Here is a 9,741-nt window from a genome sequence, read left to right on the forward strand (position 1 = left end):
GAGGGAAGAAAGAGTGTGTTTGAGAAAGAAATGAAAGAAGAACTGGGAGAAAATCAAGAAGGCACGAGGGAAACAGGAACCAGTGAATTAAAGGGGCGAAACTAAGATGTGGCAGGTTAAAATTGAATAGTAAGGTGGCAGTCTGGAGAGACAGACAGACAGACAGACTGGAGCAAATGAACAATGTTCAATGCTCTGAAGCAAAGAACAGGAAAATTGGGAAGTGCCTATTTGACGTGGAAGATCATAAATCTTAGGAGTTGGGAGACATTTTAGGATTCATTAATCCTATTTCCTACAGGAGGCTAAACAAAACAAAATCTTTCCAACAGAATGTTGATCTTCCAGGTTCACTTGAATAGATAATGAGCTCTTCCTGTTAATTTACAACTGCACTTTTTCCCCCCAGCTCAATCTAACAAGTTACTCTTAGCCTCTATTGTGTCATGACTATGAGGCTTTTTTTTTTTTTTTTTGGTGCTGGAAACTGAACCCAGGGGTTTAACCATTGAGCCATATCCCCAGCCCTTTTTCATATTTTATTTAGAGACAGGGGTCTCCCTGAGTTTCTTGGGGGCCTCACTGAGTTTGCTGAGGCTGGTTTTGAATGTGCAATCCTCCTGCCTCAGGCTTCGGAGCCGCTGGGATTACAGGCAAGCACCACCACACCCAGAACTATGAAGCTGTTTAAAAAAACAAAAACACACACTGCCAGTGGTAATGGTGCACACCTGTAATCCCAGTGACCAAGACAGCTGATGCAGGAGGATCTCAAATTCAAGGCCAGCCTCTACAATTTAGTGAGACCCTGTCTCCAAATGAAAAGTAAGCTCTCTGCTTCCTACTGCCATGTTCCCAGCTGCTTTCCTCCACCACACCCTTTTGCTGTGATGTTGTGCCTCACCTTGAGACCCCAGGAATGGAGTTAGCCTTTCAATAGACTAAGATCTCTGAAACTGTGAGCCCCAAATAAATTTTTCCTCCTCTTAAATAGAAAAGTAAAAAGGGCTGGGATGTAGCTGAGTGGTAGAGCACCTCTGGTGTGGATACCCAACACCAAAACCAAAAAACAAACAATACAAAAACAAACAAAAAACCCAAGACACACCTTGAACCTATTGTTGTCACTAAAACATGTAAGTCTTGTCTCTTAGAGGCCAGCTTGTTTCCCCTGCAATTCAGGTAGCAACCTACCATTGGGGTGGTAGATATCTAAATACAAAAGCTAACAGAGTGGTCTCTCCCAGAGCATAAGGAACAGATGTGAAAGATGAAGCCCACAATCCAATCTATATAGATTATTTCCAAATAATATGGAAGTTTACTAAATAATTACTAGGCTGTATAGTTTTTAAGAAAAAGATGATTAAGGAAGAAAAGAAATAGAACATCTAGGTAAAAGGTGTAATTCCTGCTTGTCTATCTAGCTTTCATTTTTTCTTTTAAAATCCTTTAAATTCTCATGCCTATGATTCTGGGCATTGTAAAACCTTACTTACAGCTTTAGTCAGCCAAGACTAAATATTTTCAGCTTTAGCAGTTAAAATCTTTTGGTGGTGTGTTGGTTTGTTGCAGTTCCAGGGATGGTATCCAGGGGCGCTCTACCACTGAGCTCCATCCCTAGCCCTTTTTATTTTGAGGAATGTTCTTGCCAAGTGGCCCAAGATGACCTCAAACTTCCAATCCTTCTGCCTCAGCCTCCTCAGTTGCTGTGATTATTATAGGCGTGTGCTACCACAACCAACTATTATAACAATCATGAGAGCCTCAGTCAGCAACCACTTTCAGATCAGTTTCAGACCACAAATAGACCTTTCTCTAGTTAGACCCTCTGTGTTTTTACACTTTCTCTGCCTGGTTGGAAACAAAAAAGATTGGGAAAAAAAGATGACCTCTTTTCTGTCATCCACCTTAGATCCTCGACTCTCACTTTCCAATGGGAATCCCGTTGCCTGAGTTACTAAATTTCTAACCAGCCTACTCCTCTGGCTTCCCCCCTTTCTAATGAACAGCTAATTAGCATTGAAAAGATTGCCTTTAATGAAACAGACCTTTCTGAAGTTTTTAAACAGCTATGAAAATATTCTAAAGAGAATTCAAGACCTTATATCAGGGATCAGCAAGCTTTCCCTATAACAATCAAATGATAATTATTTTAGGTTTTGCAGGCAGTATATGTTCTGTGGAGACTACTTAACTCTCCTATGATAGCTTGAAAGAAGCCTGAACAATATGTAAACAAATAGGTATGGCTATGTTCAATAAAACTGTATTTGTGAGCACTAAAGTTTAAATTTTATATAATTTGCATATGCTACAAAATATCTTTATTTTTAAATTTTAGTGTAAAACCATTCTTAGTTTATATACAGCAAGCTGGATTTGGCTCACAGACCACAAATTGCCAATCCCTGCTATAGATGATTACATGTTCAAGTATGCCACAATACTAAATAGTATGATAATAAATAGTATTGTTCAAAGAAGGAAGACATCAGATAGAACCAAAAGAATCAAAAGATTCCTGGGGAAAATGATAGGTTGGGCCTTAAAGAAAGAGCAAAATATAGGCAAGTGGAGGAAAGAGAAAGGAAGGAAGAAAAGATATGTCTTCCTGGCATCTGAGTAATAATAAGAGAAAGAATGAAAGAAGACAGTTCTATGATCAAGTTGATTCAGGAGATATGTAAAGGTCCTGGATATCAAAATAAGAAAATTAAACATAGCCTTCATACAAATAGAATTTCTATATTATTCTTGCAGAGAAAAGAGCACTGATCTACAAGAGAAAGACTAAAAGCAGGTAGAACTAAGATGGGTATACTGCAGTTGTATAAAACGCAAGAGCCAGGTGACTGTAATGATGGTAATAGAAGAAAAGGCACAGTATCAGGAGACATATGGCATAAGGAATCAATAATACCTGAAGAATAAGAATATTTAGGCGAGGATTCAAAGTGACTCTTGGAATTCAGAATCAGGAAATAGGGAAAATTATAAATCATCCATTGGCTATTAAGCCCACATTATGGCCAGGACCAATGTGGCTGTCAGGATAGAAAAACCCATGCAACACAGATGTTACAATCCAGTAGGCAAGGGACAGTTATGTGAATATAAAGGTATGGTATTGTTGCAGGCACCATAATAGAAGTCTGAGAAAGTGTGGCTGCAGTCCAGGGAAAGCAATAGAAGACTCCTAACTTGAGGAAGCATCAGAAGTAACTACAAAATTGCTGGGCTTACAGATGGCACAGGCCTGTAATCCCAGTAAATCAGTAGGCTGAGGCAGAAGATCTCAAGTTTGAGGCCAGCCTCAGCAACTAAGTGAGACCCTGACTCAATAAAAAGATTTGGAGGTGTAATTCAATGGTAGAGCACACCCCTGGGTTCAATCCCTAGTACCTCCCCATCCTCCCCACCACACACACAAAAAAATATTAGCTATTTTACTTTTTTTTCTTCTTGGTACTGGGGATTGAACCCAGGGGTGTGCAGTATGCCCATCTTGGTCTACCTGCTCTTAGTCTTTCTCTTGTCAGATCAGTGCTCTTTTCCCTGCAAGAATAATATAGAAATGCTATTTGTATGAAGGCTATGTTTAATAACCACTGAGTCACATCTCTAGATTTTTAAAATATTTCTTTATTTTGAGACACTGTCTTACCAAGCTACTTAGGACCTTGCTAAATTGCTGAGGCTGGTCTTGAACTTGCAATTCTCCTGTCTCAGCCTCCCAAGCTATCAGGATTACAGGCATGTATTACTGCACCCAGAAGCTACTTTACTTTTTTACTGAAGACTTTTATATAGAGGAATCATTAGGGCAGAACATTATAACACAGTTATAATGGGGAATTAGGAAAAAGAAGAATCCATTAGAGGAGAAAGAAAAAAATAGCTATTAGTATATTGGTGCAAGGGTTGGGGGTGTAGAGAGGAAGAGAATGTAATTGTCAGGGGTTCAAAAGCAGTAGGAAGGTTGATTGTTGATTAGGAGAAACATGGGAGAAAGCCCAGTGAATTCAACAGACCACGGGAAATCATTGATGATTTTAAAGAAAGGAGATTAAAGCCAGATTATAAAGCTCCAATGAAAGGAACCCTTCCTGTTCCAAGAAGTGCTTGTGCCAGCACCTGGGGTGCCAAACAGATTAGAGCAATAAATAGAGCAAGCCCAGATTAGAAATTTGGCTCAATGGACACCTGAGTGAGGTTGGCCAGATATCAACTATGAACATGGCAGGTAGGAACAGCATGTAGCAGTAGTTAAGAAGTCAAAACCACCCTCCCCCCCAAAAAAGGAAGAAGAAGAAGTCACGAACCAGTTAGGAATCAGACCAGAGGACTAGTGGAGAGCTGGAGGTATAGCTCTGTGATAGAGCATTTGGCTAGCATACAAGAAGCCCTGGGTTCAATCCCCAGGTACACACACACACACACTCTTAATGGAAATCCTGCCAGAGAATCAGGACAGCAAAGGATGACCAACTATGAAAGACAGTAGCTAAGAGGAAAATAGGAATGTATCCAAATGACCCCTTGGAACTTACAGTGCTAGCGAAATGTCTGGCACAAAATAGGTTCCCCTTAAATATTTATTGGACAAACAAACAAATGGCACAAATATAGGATACAATGCCATGTGGAAAGAGCAGGAGTTTGGAATCAGAACTTAATTCATACCCTAGCCCATTTACTCATCCATAAACTTTCATTATATATGCCTGAAGTAATAAAAAGATGTGGCCCTTGACTTCAGCAACTCATAGTTGATTGACAGAGTCAGAAAGAAACAGGCAATTGTTCTGCAACGTAATTAAGTGCTGTGACAAATTTGTGTGCAAAGGTACAGCTCTAGCCTCTACAGCTCACAGGTTCTCCAAAGTGATCTGCTGCATTCAGGCCAGAAGAGCCAAGAGGATCAGGAAAACCAAGGATAGAGTGTTTGAGGTGGGGGTGCTTGAGGTGATTCCAATCAGACAGAACAACAAGGAAAGCTGCTCAGAGGTGAGTGAGCACAGCCTGTTCAGGGAACTCCAAATGTTTAAGCACATCTAGAGCCAGAGTGCTTTGTGCTAGGTCAGCGGAGGGAAGTGAGGTTAGAATAGATGAGGACAGAGTGATAAATAGGGGCCAGATCACAAAGGACTTTGTGTGACATGCTAAAGAGATTGGATTTTTTTTTTTTTTCCCTGAAGGTGATGGAAAGCAAATGAAGAATTTTAAGCAGGGGAGAGACATGATCAAATTTGCATTTTAGAAATAGCAACAGCATGGAGGATGGGTTGGAAGGAGATGAGGCTGGGAATAGGGAGAATAATTTAATAGGCTACTGCAGTGATGAGTGAAAAATGATGAGGCCTTGAACTCAGCTTAGAGATAGTGGGTGGTTAGAAGTCAAGAGACAGAAATAACAGGTCATGGGCATGAGGGAGAGAAATGAGGCTAGGTGACCCCCACCCCCACATCTTCTGGCTTGGCATCTGGGAAAGGGTGGGGAAGGAAAGGAAGAAGGGAAAAAATGAATATGTATCTATTTTCCTCCATGTTCCAAGCACTGTTTGAGGAATTTTACATATATTACTTTATTTAGCCTTCACAATGAACCCAGATAATGGGTGTTATTAACTCTTTCTTCCAGATTAAAAAATAAAAACAAAAATCTAAAATTCAGAGAGCTCAATCCACCAGGCTATGGCCAACACAGGTATTTTTTAGACTCTGGCTCAGGATAGATGTGTTGGAAGAGGATGGGGGCATCAGTTAACCCTGAAGTCTATTTGGATGCCAGGTGCCTTCTGCAGCAGATACCAGTCTCAGTCTGATCCACAGAAGAGACTCTAAAGTTGGGAGACATTTCTGTCTCCCAAGCTCAGGGAGGTCTGTCCCCAAGGCAACTTTATCCCAAAGAACTGTTAGGTGAACTTCTCCATGAACAAAGCTCACAATAATCCCCAGACCTCCAGTCAAGGGACAGCTCTGAGCCAGAACATCTGTCTCCACCTGGCCTCTCCCTAAGCATTAAATATTGACCTAGGAGAGGAAGTGTACCAGTTGGCCCAGCATGATGATATATGAATCCCAGGCCCCATGGAGCTGGGTTAGTCATGACAAATAATTTAGGAAGAAAATGAATTCAAGTATCAAGGGCCAGAGTCACAATTTGAACCTAAGTCTGTATGACTCCAAGGTCCATATTTTTTCCACTTTCTCAAGTTGGGATAGTCACCAAGTTAGATTATACAGAGAAGTTAGTTTGTGGGGAATTGGACATAGTGACATTTTAGACCTAGTGAATTTGAGATGCCTCGGTGACATTCAAGTGAAGTCATCTAATAAACTGTTGGATATATTGTTCCCTTGTACAAATTACTTAAAGTATCTGAGTTGTTGAAAAAAATACTAAAGTCTCTGAGCCTCAGTTTCCTCATCTGTAAAATGGTAATATTATCTATCTTAAAGGGTTAACGGAGGTAAGATTCTTACATAGTACGCTGCTCACATTAGGCAGTCAATAAGAATAAATGAAGCTGGGTGTGGTGGGGCATGGCGGCACATACCCATGATCTCAGCGGCTCCAGAGACTAAGGCAGGAGGATTGCAAGCTCAAGTCTAGTCTGGGCAACCTAGTGAGACCCTGTTGCAAAATTAAAAAAAAAAAAAAAAAAGCGGAAGTGGCGGGGAGGCACTGGCAATGTAGTTCAGTGGTAGAGTGCTCTTGGGTTCAGTCCCCTGAACCAACTACACACACACACACACACACACACACACACACACAAAAGAATAAATGAATAAAGCACTTGCTACCTATGATATTATGCATATTCATTACTGCACAATTTAGAATGTGATTATTTCCTTTTTTAAAAAACATATTTTTTAGTTGTAGATGGACACAATACCTTTATTTAGTATTTTTTATGTGGTGCTAGGGGTCAAACCCAGTGCCTCACACGTGCTACGCAAGCGCTCTACCACTGAGCCACAACCCCAGCCCTGCTTATTTCCTTTTAAGATTTAGTAGTTTAATTAACTTAGTCTCCATAGTTAGACTATAAATTTCTTTGTAATACGGATGCCGTCTTTTGTTATTCCTTATGATGCCTAATCAGAGAATGGGGACTTGACAACTTATTACTAGAAAAAAAATGTTGATGTGGAAGTGGATTGGGACCTAAGTATGGGAGATGCTTTTCCTTTCGTTGTCTCTTTCCCACCGGCTGCTTAATCAACCAAGCTAGAAACCTGGAGCAATCTTTAACTCTTCCTCTTTCTCAACCCAGACATCTAGTAGTCACAAAATTCCAAATTACTTCACCTATATATCTCAAAACTCTGTTCTCTCTCTGCCACTGTCCTAAACCACCTGATCTCTCACCTCCATTATGGGTTTTCTTTCATTTGTTTGTTTTTCTATTTATTTATTTATTTATTTATTTTTATGGGGTGCTGAGGATCAAACCCAGCGCCTCCCACTTGCTAGGTGAGCACTCTATCACTGAGCTACAACTCCAGCCCTGGGCAATAGTAACTGGTTACTTTGCCTCCAGTTCTGCCTCCTCAAATCCATCTTCCAAAGAGTCAACAGAGTAAACTACACAGAACACAGATCTGGCCATGTCATTTCCCAGCTTACCCTTTCAAAGCTCCCTGATGGACTCAAACTGTTTAGTCTGATACATATGGTCCCTAATGCTCTATACATAGCACCACTGTTCATCTGAATATATTTCTTTATGTTTCATTAAAGGTCTGTCTTCCTACCAGCATTTCAATGCCATGAGGTCAGGAAAGCATCTTATTCATCATTTTGTCCCAAGTATCTAAACACATAGTAGATTCTCAATCAATATTTGTTGAGTGAACAAATTAGTATGAAATCTCAGTCACATTTGAGCAAAGACAACAACAAATATATATACACATAGATATACTCACCATCTCCCAAAGACCAGATCCAAACACCTCTCTAAACTCAGCTTATTTTAAAATACCAAGTTATGCATAGTTGAATATTGTACCACTTGAGGTTAAGGATTCTACCAATTCATTCTGGGAACCTAAATGAGGTTCTTTTTTCAACTTACTATTGTGTGTGTGTGTGTGTGTGTGTGTGTTTGTGTTTATGACTCTAAGCTGCACTTGGGTTTTTAACCCATCTTTAAAGAAACAATTATAGGTTAGCTCTTAAGAAACTGAAGACATGAGAGAAAAAGGAAGAAGAAGGAAAAAATTCTCTTTTATTCTGTGGGAACAGTTTATGCAGGGCAGAACCAATTAATACCTAGGAATCCTCAATGAGAAGAATCTCTTTTTAAAATTTATTTATTTATTTTGGTATCAGGGATTGAACTTAGGGGTACTCAACCACTGAGCAACATCTCCAGCCCTTTTTTGTATTTTTTTTTTTTTTTAGAGACAGGGTCTCACTGAGTTGCTTAGAGCCTTGCTAAATTGCTGAGGCTGGCTTTGAACTTGTGATCTCCTGCCTCAGCCTCCCCAGCCCCTGGGATTACAGGCATGCACCACTGCACCCTGCTTAATTTTTTGTTGTTGTTGTTTCTTTTAGTTGTAGATAGACACAATGACTTTATTTTTATTTATTTATGTTTGATGTGGTGCTGAGGATTGAACCCAGTGCCTCATACATCCTAGGCAAGCATTCTAACCCTGAGCCACAAACCCAAGCCCCCTACTTCTGATTCTTAAACGCATTAATCAGAAGTCCTTCATCTTAACTCCAGACATGCTGTGTACATAGTTTTGGAGATCCACTGAAAAATGAAAACCCTTATTTAAAAAAAAAAAAAATCTTATTTCAGGACTGCAGAGCAGAGCATTGACCCAAGCAATGAACTCCTCTGAATGCAGGGCCTAGTGCAATCTACATAGGTCACACCTGAAGTCAGCTCTGGCACAGGAGTTCACAAATCAACCCCAGCTACCTCTGATTTACTAGAATTCACTCTGAATTAATTCTCAGCCATTCATAGTAAGAAAATGGGACCCTCTTCTAGGCTCTTAGTTAGACCAATTCCTCCCACCCCACTTACCGGGGATTGAACCTAGAGGCACTTAACCACTAAACTACATTCCCAGCCTTTTTTTTTTTTTTCTTTTTCTTTTAATATAAGCTGGGAATTGAACCCAAGGAAGCTAGACAAATCTCTACAATTGTAGACAAATGAGCTACAGTTACAGCCCTTTTGTCTTTAATTTTGAGACAGGTCCTAAATTGCTGAGACTGGACTTGAATTTGTGATCCTTCTACCTTGTCGTCCCAAGTCTCTGGAGATTACAAGCCTGACTCTTTTTTTTTTTTCCAGTTGTAGATTAACACAATATCTTTATTTTATTTTTTTAATATGGCTCTGGAGATCAAACCCAGTGCCTCGTATGTGCTTGGCAAACACTCTCCCACTGAGCCACAAACCCAGCCCTTCTGCCTGGCTCTTAAATTTTTTTTATTACATCCTTCCATTTTATTTCTTTCTGAAGCCTAATTTTAAAGTCTTTTTTAAAAGAACTTTTCTGAGTCTGGTATAATTGTAAGATATCATTGTTAGTAAAATAGTTAATTTTACTACTGACATAGTGCATGTGAAAAGTTTGCTCTGTCTCTCCCTTTCTTTCCCTCACAGCTTGTCCAGGATCCATGTATAGAGGAGGCTGCAGATCTACCCTGAAGCTCAAAAGTAGAAAAAAAAACTTGGTGAGCCTGATAAGAAGCAGCTTCTA

Source organism: Marmota flaviventris, chromosome 10 (assembly GCF_047511675.1).
Source record: "Marmota flaviventris isolate mMarFla1 chromosome 10, mMarFla1.hap1, whole genome shotgun sequence".
Lineage (NCBI taxonomy): Eukaryota > Metazoa > Chordata > Mammalia > Rodentia > Sciuridae > Marmota > Marmota flaviventris.